This window comes from Pseudoliparis swirei, chromosome 7, assembly GCF_029220125.1.
Source record: "Pseudoliparis swirei isolate HS2019 ecotype Mariana Trench chromosome 7, NWPU_hadal_v1, whole genome shotgun sequence".
Taxonomy (NCBI): domain Eukaryota; kingdom Metazoa; phylum Chordata; class Actinopteri; order Perciformes; family Liparidae; genus Pseudoliparis; species Pseudoliparis swirei.
This window is the reverse complement of record NC_079394.1, coordinates 10,884,212-10,895,495: the sequence shown is the minus strand read 5'-3', so window position 1 is coordinate 10,895,495 and position 11,284 is coordinate 10,884,212.

The following is an 11,284-nucleotide window of genomic DNA, read 5'->3' as shown; positions in this document are numbered from 1 at the left end:
ATAGTCATATTTGGTTGAATCCTGTCCGTGTTTATTGAACAATGACTGGGCCAATTGAAGAATGCAGAAGTCACTGCGCACAGCAGCAGAGATGTCATCATCTTTCATCGCAGTTAACAGCTTCCAAACACCTTTGGATATCTGTTAGTTCTTCCTGACTCTGCATTGGCTTCCCTTGGTTTTAAAGAACATTTTCTAACGTGTCGCCACAGATCTTTCTTCATATTCTTTCTTTGATTTGCGTTTAAGCTTTAGCAATCCAGTCCCACTTGTTTTCACCTCCATATTGTGATTGTAGTTATTTGTCTTCTCATGGGTCTTTAAGTGACGCGTAAACTTTGACTGTGGTTTTCCACAAATGTAGCAAAAGGTTTTATGACTTATGGAAGAGGATTTGTTTGAAGGCCGTATGCACTGATCTTCCAAAGTTTCAGTTCGATCCTTGACAGATGCGTCTTCAGTATCGTTATTCCCAAATTTAGCCTGAACTCCTGATACTTCCACTTGCTCGCCTTCACTACAATTCATTCCAAGCTGTGGTGAGCTGACAGCATCTTTAGGTAGTGATTCTTCCTCTCAGAGGTTATCTGGGCAGCATCTATTTTCTTTGTGTAATTTAACAGTCTGATATTTTGAAGGCTCTGTTTGGATTTCAAATGAAGAGTTTGAATGATTGTCTGAACTGCCTGAAGGCGTAGCAGGTACATATTCTTCCTCTGAGGATGCACCTTCACTTAAACTTGGTTCTTCAGAAAGCTGATATTTAAAAAAACAAAAAGCAAGATTACTACATTGAGACTTTCAGGTAAATACCTTTGAAATATAATTCCACAAATATACTTACCAATGGCAGGGGTTCGAGGTTGGTCTTTATAGTTTTATCATAACATGATTTGTGCCTTATATAAAAAACAAAATCAAAACATTAAAGTTAATTCTGTACACATGACATCTATTGTACTTCTGTCCATCCTGATGGATCCTTGTCCGTTGCTCTCCATAAGGTTTCTTCCCATTTTTTGGGGGGGAGTTTTTCCTGATCAGATGTTATGGTCAATGGTCAAATGATGTTGTACGTGTACAGATTGTAAAGCCCTCTGAGACCAATTTGTAATTTGGTGCTTTACAAAATAAATTTACCATTGAGTCTTGAAAAAATATATAAATAAATGAAGTAATGTCTATGAACTTTAACCATTTTACTATAATTTATTTTAGAAAACTGCTTTGCATGTATGAAGTTTCCTCTATTTTTTTACAGTCCGTCTGAAAATTGTAAAAAAACAAACAAATCTATTCCAAATTTGAAAAGATGAGTCAAATTAAAACACTAAACTGAGACTTTCACTAAAATGTCATTCAGACAGAAAAGACCACAGTAATAATGATGTGTATGGTAAAGCATTCACGGACAAATAATTGACTTATCAAAACAAAACACTCACCTTTACATCTCAGACCAATCCACTTCAATGGGGCATAGGGTCCACTACACCTGGCACACTTTTCCAAGCTTGGTACAATTGAGGAGATCAAGTCATGTGTACAGTTCTGTAGAAAAAAAAACATGAGATTACATTAAAAACACTACATTCAATAAAATGTCTTTACAGTCAAAAGATTAAAGATATATGTTGATACTTTAATGGGTTTAAAGACAAATGTATATATTTTGTTATTGTTTGAAGAAGAGTAAACAAGAGCACATTAACCTTTCCATTATTATTCCTCCTAAACTAAAATACATTTGAACTAAACCTTTTAGAGACTAACTAAAAAGTTTAAGTAGTCAAAATGTTAAAAAGATTTAATATTTGTTAGTTTCATGAGGCAATATATATCTTTCCATATGATTATTCAATGTGTAGCTTGATACATGCTCTGCGATATCATATAACATAGCACTTCTTTGACATGATCACATTTAATTTAACTTAGTTTATAGTATTCTCAATAAATGTCATCTCAGTCTGCCTCATATGATGAAGTGATGGAATATTATGAATGAGTGACATGGTGTCCCATATTGTGAAACTAATAAAAAACATCCTTATTATGCAAAACAGACAGCATTCTTGATCTTATTGAAAACAGACATACGTATCATTCACTACTTTGACAACAATGTTGACGTCATCTGCACCAATCTAGCTGCTAAAGACAAGACATTTTCAAAGTTTCAACCAAATTATAATTCCAACCAATAATATTAATTTAGGTACGGCATGATACTTAGTACCATCTTAGTTCTTGGTTTAGATGGGAAGAAAATGGGAAAGAAAATGTAATTAAAATATTGACAACTTGCCAAATTAATGTTGTCTGTGTGACAGTCAGACGTCACAACTGTCATGTCTGTGACGGGAGAATTCATCTCACCTAATGGCTACAAAAAAGAATAAATACAATAAAATAGTTACAAACACAGACAAGTTAAAGATAGTTATACATATATAAATATTTTCCAAGTTTGAATAATTTGGGGTCTTGTTCAATACAGGTGTACACAGGATATGTGTATCTATACTTATGAATACACAAGAGTCCTTCTAGTGTCTCCACCTGTTCAATACAGGTATACACAGGATTGATGTATATATATATATATTAATAATATAAACACTTGTGATTTAAAAAAAAAAAAAACAGTTAATGTAATGTACTGTTGATGTTGGGAGGGGGATGTCACACCAGCATGAGGATCCGCCTCAGTAGGAATCTAAAAGAAGGAAGGGAAGATGAAAGAACTAACAAAACTAAACATTTTTTTTGGGGTGTTCTGGATTAACAAGACAAGCATCATCTGAAGAAGGAAAAATAAGGGTATGATATGTGAGTGAACAACTTAAGTTGAGAAATCATCCAAGCATTCAGAAGAGAACATTTGCCAGGCTGGGGGGGGAACACCTGTTCAATACAGGTGTTATATGATATCCATATACTTCTGAATGTAAAACAGTCCTAGTGTCTCCACCTGTTCAATACAGGTGGAGACAGGATATGTGTATCTATACTTATGAATACACAAGAGTCCTTCTAGTGTCTCCACCTGTTCAATACAGGTGTACACAGGATATGTGTATCTTTACTTATGAATACACAAGAGTCCTTCTAGTGTCTCCACCTGTTCAATACAGGTGTACACAGGATATGTGTATCTATACTTATGAATACACAAGAGTCCTTCTAGTGTCTCCACAGGATATGTGTATCTATACTTATGAATACACAAGAGTCCTTCTAGTGTCTCCACCTGTTCAATACAGGTCTACACAGGATATGTGTATCTATACTTATGAATACACAAGAGTCCTTCTAGTGTCTCCACTTGTTCAATACAGGTATACACAGGATATGTTCAATATAAACCACAGACTTGTGATTTTAAAAACAGTGGTAATTAATGTACAAGATGGACAAAGATGAATCACTAAACATAACATTTAAGGGTGTTCTGGATTAACAAGACATGCATCTATTGAAGGAATGAAAATACAGGTATGATATTGTGAGTGAACAACAAGTTTGAGAATTCATCCAAGCATTCAGAAACACCTGTTCAATACAGGTGTTCATAGGATATGTGAATCCATACTACCTGTTCAATACAGGTGGAGACAGGATATGTGTATCTATACTTATGAATACACAAGAGTCCTTCTAGTGTCTCCACCTGTTCAATACAGGTGTACACAGGATATGTGTATCTATACTTATGAATACACAAGAGTCCTTCTAGTGTCTCCACCTGTTCAATACAGGTGTACACAGGACCTGTGTATCTTTACTTATGAATACACAAGAGTCCTTCTAGTGTCTCTACCTGTTAAATACAGGTATACACAGGACCTGTGTATCTATACTTATGAATACACAAGAGTCCTTCTAGTGTCTCCACCTGTTCAATACAGGTATACACAGGACCTGTGTATCTATACTTATAAATACACAAGAGTCCTTCTAGTGTCTCTACCTGTTAAATACAGGTATACACAGGACCTGTGTATCTATACTTATGAATACACAAGAGTCCTTCTAGTGTCTCCACCTGTTCAATACAGGTATACACAGGACCTGTGTATCTATACTTATGAATACACAAGAGTCCTTCTAGTGTCTCCACCTGTTCAATACAGGTATACACAGGACCTGTGTATCTATACTTCTGAATATAAAACCCTGTCCTTCTAGTGCAGGGGTCAGTCTTTTTGACTGGGAGAGCCATAAAAGACAAATATTTCTAAATATATTTCATTGAGAGCCACTCTTGTAAGGAAAAGTGACAAAGTTGAATCACTAAACATTCAGTTTGCACACAGAGGCTGTTCTTGAAGGTGATGCAAGTTCGTAACAGATCATCATCTAACAATGACCAGTCATTTGGAATAACATGAATTGGTGTTCAGCAACAATCGTATTCGTAAGTAATGTGACCAAAAGGACACGACCATATTGGAAAACCACATGGTATTGCTTGACTTTGCTGTGAAAACAGTGGAATAGCAGTGGTGAGGTTGAATTTACCTTGCATCTCCATGGCCAATATGAATCTCCATAGTCGTACATTATCTCGCGGGACTGATGTCTTTTATGGCAAAGAGACAAAGATGTGGTTTTCCATTCACACTCATTGCTTTCATTTTGCAATTTGGGTTTAAATGGTTGTCATTGACAAGTCTCCCAAGGGAGTCGTCCTCTTTGGCAGCATCAACACTGAAATGACAAAGACACAACGGTGATAACAAACTGTAACAGTATTGATACCAAACACTAGCAATTAAGGCATGCTACAGGGATATTAATCTAAGTGTTAACTTCCTACAATAACTATTCCAAACATGTAGTGAGTAAGAAATAGCTGAGTTTCTATCACTAGGTGAATGACAAATTTAGAAAGGACACATACCATAACTGTTGTCCATTATAAGAAAAACATGAAAACTGCTTCTGCATCATTGTAGACTTTAAGTCTGTTTTCATGTTGATGTTATAACTTCCCCTCTGTATTCAATTAGGAAGTCGTCTTTTCGAAATGGTTGGCAGCTGAACACTCCTCGACCTAACAAAGACAAGATGAGTTCGGAAAAGGGATGAAGTTAAAACAATAATTCAAAATAGACCTGTTTTAAAGACAAGTAAACAAATACTTTGGCAACTCACCTTTCAATGCATTAATATGTTTGACATCAAATCCATCCTTATCTAAAGACAAGGAAGAATAATATGCTGCTTCGCTTTAGGCTTTACCTTGGCCCTCCGGGGCCTCACTGATGCCATAGCCTGCAAAGACCTAATGTTAATGATGTCACTGCACAACATGTTATTTGATCATCTACATCAGGGGTGCTCACACTTCTTCAGCATGCGAGCTTATTATGTGACCAAGTCAAGGCGATCGACCGACGGGGTTGTTGAGGGCTAGTGACTTTGCACCTTGCACCGTCCCGATGCGCGCAAGCCGGTGTCGGAGCTCTGTGGCGCACGAGACGGCGGGCAGAGGACTGTTAACGCGACACGAAGAGACATAAATGACATGCTTCTGCTGTAATGTGGCGCTATAGAGAAAGTGACGGGGAGGCCCATTTTTTAATGTCATGCGATCTACACAGCGCCGCGATCGACTGGCGGGTCGCCGCGATCAACGGTCGATCGCGATCGTGATCTACATGACATTAAAAATGGTTCAGTGTAACTATCAAGGTTTGGGAGACCATTAACCTCTTTGATCAATTGTCATCTAACACTATATTTAACCATTAGGCCTACTCAGTCAGGCAACTGTAAACAACATCTAGTTCAAGCTTTCACAAGCTTCTTCTCTCAGTCTCAACCAGTCAAAACCCCTCCACCAAAGAGATACTGTAACTTTGCTAATAAATCCTAACATTCTTTTAATTTAGATTTAGATTTACCGACCAAATCAATGCTGATGCGTCTCTAAACTAAGCTTGCATTAGCGCCACGTGCTTAACATCAAGCCAAGTTAATACACTTTCAACAAGCTGATAATATTATTATAATATATTTTTTAAAGAAATAGCATAGTCTAACAAGAGTTGGACTGCTGAAGCATTCCAACTAATAAATAGCCTCTTACCTTGACTTTCTCCTCAATCCGGAAAATTAAATGCCAGCCACATTCATAGGCCTGTAGAAAGGGTTTTAGGACCGTACCAAAGTTAGAAAAAATGGGTGTGTCGGGGGAATGGTCTTTTACTTTTTGCTGATGGAAGGATTGCCATATTGTTGAACGAAACGGGATGGTAATGTTTTATTTATATATATATAAATTCAATTTAAAAATAAATAGTTGCATTGAAAAAAAAAAAAACTTTATTTGAAGCAAAACTCAAATGGTAAAGAAAACCCCAAGTGAATCAGGCTTTTAACTGTCCTGTCACTTCCAGATAATATCTATTGTTGTATTTTGATTATATATGAAAATGTAGTCAAAATGCACAAACTAATGCAAGCATAAGAAAACATGTTCAAGTTTGTTTTTGTTAATGTCAATGGCATTCTTAGATCTCAGGCTCCCTTGCACCTAGGAATATCAATTACAATATACTACTGATTGTGAGTTAGATGAGATGCACCTTTATTGATCCCCAGAGGGGAAACTCAGGTGTTAAAGCAGTACAAGACACTGTTTGAATAAATATAAGAAGAGGTATATGCAACTATAACAATGGAAACTATATGATCATTAAATATGCAAGAGCCATTAAAGACAGCGTTAAGAGAGACAAGTTATGTAACAATGTTACAAGGTATAGTAAGAGCAGTGAGTCTAGTATACATAGATGAAAACTGTCTGGTGCGGTGGGGTGAAAGCTCAGGCGCAGATGAACCAAGCAGGACCGGGCTCAGGTGGAGGGGGCTCTGGGTGATCGACACATGAGGAGGGTGCTCTGGGGGACCGGGCTCAGGACAAGGTGGCTCTGGGGGACCAGGCTCAGGACAAGGTGGCTCTGGGGGACCAGGCTCAGGACAAGGTGGCTCTGGGGGACCGGGCTCAGGACAAGGTGGCTCTGGGGACGGGCTCAGGACAAGGTGGCTCTGGGGACCAGGGGGAAGGTGGCTCTGGGGACGGGCGCTCAGGAAGAGGGGCTCTGGGGACCGGACTAAGGAAGAGGGGCTCTGGGGACCGGGCTCAGGAAGAGGGGCTCCCGGACTAAGGAAGAGGGGCTCTGGGGGGGGGTCGGGCCGGACGTGGATGAAGCCCCGATGAGGATGAGGGGGGTAGGGCCTGGCCGCACTGACGGGTGGAACAGGGTCGTCGCGCAGCGCGCGCCGGTCCTGGGGATCGTGGGTCGCACGCCCGATCAAGTCACATCTGGGTATTTTGACCGTGCTGGCGTAAAACCGAATTGGAACATGTACTGGCTACAACTGATGACGCTTAACGAGTCACAAAACACAAGAACAGAAAAGTACACACAAACGCTGATTGAGAAACAGCCTGCAAAATGTGTCTCACTGCGCACTCACCCACTTCATCAGCTTATTCTGTTCACCTGTTAGACACACCCATCGGCTTGTTATGTTCAGGTGCTCTTCAGAAAGATTCAGGTATTTTACATTTGAATTGAAATTGTCATTGGCTGTTTATATTGATGATTCAGATTATCGTGTGACAATGATGACAAGGTTGGTGGTTGTACTGAGACTGGTGGTAATCTATGTGTTATAAATAAGTGCCTTTTGATGCTATTTACTAGCAGAGAGAGAGAGACAGAAAGAGAGAGCGAGAGACAGAGAGACAGACAGAAGAGGGAGAGACAGTGTAGCAGCTCTCTTTGCGTTACCGTTGGTTTCCCCCAAAAGCTCCAAGGATCAGCCATGAACGACGAGACTAAGGTTCTGTTCGTGAACATATTTATTACCAACACTGCGCCTCTGCTCACTCTCGTGCTCCACTCTCAACTGAGAGCTTTTATGAGCGCAGCCTCGGCTGCTGACTGATTGCCAATCACCAGCAGCCGAGGCCAAATTGGAGACAGCTGCCACAGACAGAAAGACAGAAAGGTAGAGACAGAGAGACAGACTGAGAGAGAGAGACAGACAGAGGGAGAGAGACAGACAGACAGAGAGAGAGAGAGACAGAGACAGACAGAGAGACAGAGAGAGAGAGAGACAGACAGCAGAGAGAGAGAGACAGACAGAGAGAGACAGCAGAGAGAGAGAGACAGAGGGAGAAACAGAGAGAGAGACAGACAGACAGACAGAGGGAGAAACAGAGAGAAACAGAGACAGACAGAGGGAGAGAGAGAGACAGACAGAGAGAGAGAGAGAAACAGAGACAGACAGACAGACAGACAGACAGAGGAGAAACAGAGAGAGAGAGAAACAGAGGAGAGAGAGACAGAGACAGCAGAGAGACATATGGAGAGACGGACAGAGAGAGAGCAGGCCCATGCAAAATCATACACAACATTCTTGAAAAAACCTGAACTATCAGGACATCTACACTGTGTGAATTATTCATGAGCGGGTGCAGTACCGCAAAACAGCTGATACACAAATTATACACAAAGTATGGTAATTGTGAATAAAAACCCATAGAAACACTTCTGCGTTGTTAGAATTAAAAGATTCAGGACACCAACCATGTCCTGCTAATACCAAATGTCCTGCTTATGTTGGTGTGTAGTCATACCCAAAGTCAGGCTAAATCACAAAAGCACACACACACTGTTTTTTGCTTCATTTGTAACAGCCCCATGTTCCCATTTAAAACGCAGCACATCTCTGCTTAGTATTTTCCTTAAAAGCATTGGACCGGTACAGTATATCTTCTTCAATACCTTGGAAATCTGCCCATTCTTTCCCCAGCCGGGCAGATTTCAGTTTACGACGCAATCTAGCTTCGGCTCCCATTGCCATGCGTTGTGTTTGAGTGTGTTCAATTTCAATAGCCCCCGTGAACCCTGAGCTAACAAGAGCCAGCTGAGTTAGTCCTGAGTGCTTGTGGAAAAGACGGGTCATGGTTTTTTTGTTAACAAATAAATTCACGCAACAAAATGTTCGGTGTTGACAGCTGTACTGTAAATCAAATATGACTGCAGAGAAGCAGATAAAGATGAGCCTTTAAATAATTCCCATCACAACCCATCAGTGACCAAGCGGGGTAAATCATTTACATGGCCACGGATGGTTGAAACAAGCTCAGGAGGCTTCTGCTGAAGAGATAAATGCTTTTCATTTGTTAGGTACAGCGGCACGCTAGCATGAATATGGGTATGTGTGTTCTTGTGTTTATGTGTGGTTTAAACACAGGGCCTGCACATATTACACACACACACACACATACACACGCTCATTTCAGTTGTAATGGCATAACTATATATCACAGTGAAGTGCTTCTCTTTAGAAGCATTAGAGATTTCACAGCACACTTCCACATCCACAGGGGAATTGCAGTTAAAAGCACATCCACAGCCAAATATTACAACGGTCCTCGAAATATATGCATTAGCGGAGACAGATTTGAGAGTGTGTCCTGAGTAATGACATTTGAATTCCCAGCAAACAGGAATTGCAACAGACCCAAAAACCACACCAACGCTGTTGCACTGTAACTCTTCCAGAAAGGAGCCTTATTGTTTACTGCCATCTAGTGAGCAGCTATTGTGGGAAAAACTGTTGTTATAAAAAAAATTATTTTCCGAAACATAAAACATATACACAGTATATCCACATTGGGCCTATAGCATTAGTATATATTGAGAAATACTAATACTAATTTGTTTGTATTAAAAATAACTTTGAGGTGATACAGATCATAAGTGATGCACGCATGACATTATGTCATCCTTATTGTTGTATGTTTATAATTCACATGTTACCTACATACTTGGGATGTTTTTCATATTCGAGAAGGCTATTTCACACAAAACGTTGTTCATAAATGTGTCACTTCTATGTCATTGTACCCCAATTATTAACATGATGAGTAGCAGAGAGTAAAACAACCGCAAACATCTAATTTTTCATTGAAAAAGCGCTGATATGTTTCCATTTTTTATTATAAGAGAAAAGACAATACATAGATGTAACACCTAGAGGACGACAAAACAGAGGACAAAACATCATAAAGTCAGAGTAGAGGAGAATGGGGTGGGTGTGTACGTGTGTGTGTGTGTGTGTGTGTGTGTATCTGAGCCTTTTTTAAATCAAAGAAACAAAATACATAGATGAGGGCAGATGTATATGTGTGTATGCATGTAAGTGGTATTTAATTGGTTTTCAGGCAAGGGGAAATAAAAAAATAACAATTATCATTAATTAATCAATAAGATGGGTGGTGTCAAGTTTGTAAAACATAGTGAATGATGACCAGATGTAGTGGTGTTCTGTTGTGTTGTAAATGATAGATGAAGTAAGTTTTTGCATTGAAATATATTCAGTCATTACATTTCTCCAGTGGGTGATATGTGGGTTATTCCTTGATTTCCAGTTCATGAGTAAAGTTTTCCTGGCGATAGTTAGGGCCACGAGAAGTATTTTGCAGCGCTGATATGTTTTCATTACAAACACTTAAAGGAAACATGTTGATCATTTATTTTAATGACAACCACCAAGTGTGCAGGTTTTGTCGCTGCAGTGTATATTTTCGGGGCTTTTGCAAGAACATTTCCAGAGCCTCTCGACATGCGAAGTCAAAAACGTCTGGCCCATTTATCGAGACCCTCAGGCAGCCTGCAAGATGGTCTTCTTGCAGCCTGTTGCGGATGTTTGTCTTGTCCTACAATTACATTAACTGTTAGGCTTTAAAAGTAATAGCTTAAAGCAGCAAATCCCATTGTGAACAGTATGTGTTACCCTGTTCATGATTGAGAAGTCCCTCTCACAGTGTACACTGCTGTCTGTCGGGGCAATGGATGCCAGCAGGCTCATTGCTGGGTACGAGACACCAAATTCCTCATATTTCGAGGACAGTTCTGACAGTATGGCCGGCTGTGTCTCGTTTTGAAATGCGCGACCATGGAGGGACAGAAATGAACATGCCGTCGTGGGCCCCTCATATAATGTTAGGGGAAAGACTGCAGCCTAATCCTTCATGTGCTCATGAGTTGTGAAAACGAAATGGTAATGTAAATATCAGACCGGGTCAGCTGTCATGTTAATCATGTTACAGTAAACTGTGTTCTGTACAATGAAAGTGTGTCCGTGGTGACTGTGTGTTCATGGGCTTGATACCAGCAGCAGGCAGGAGGTGGAAGGCCTCCTGCAGTAATTAGATTAGATACTTTATTCATCCCCTGGGGCACATTCATTTGTA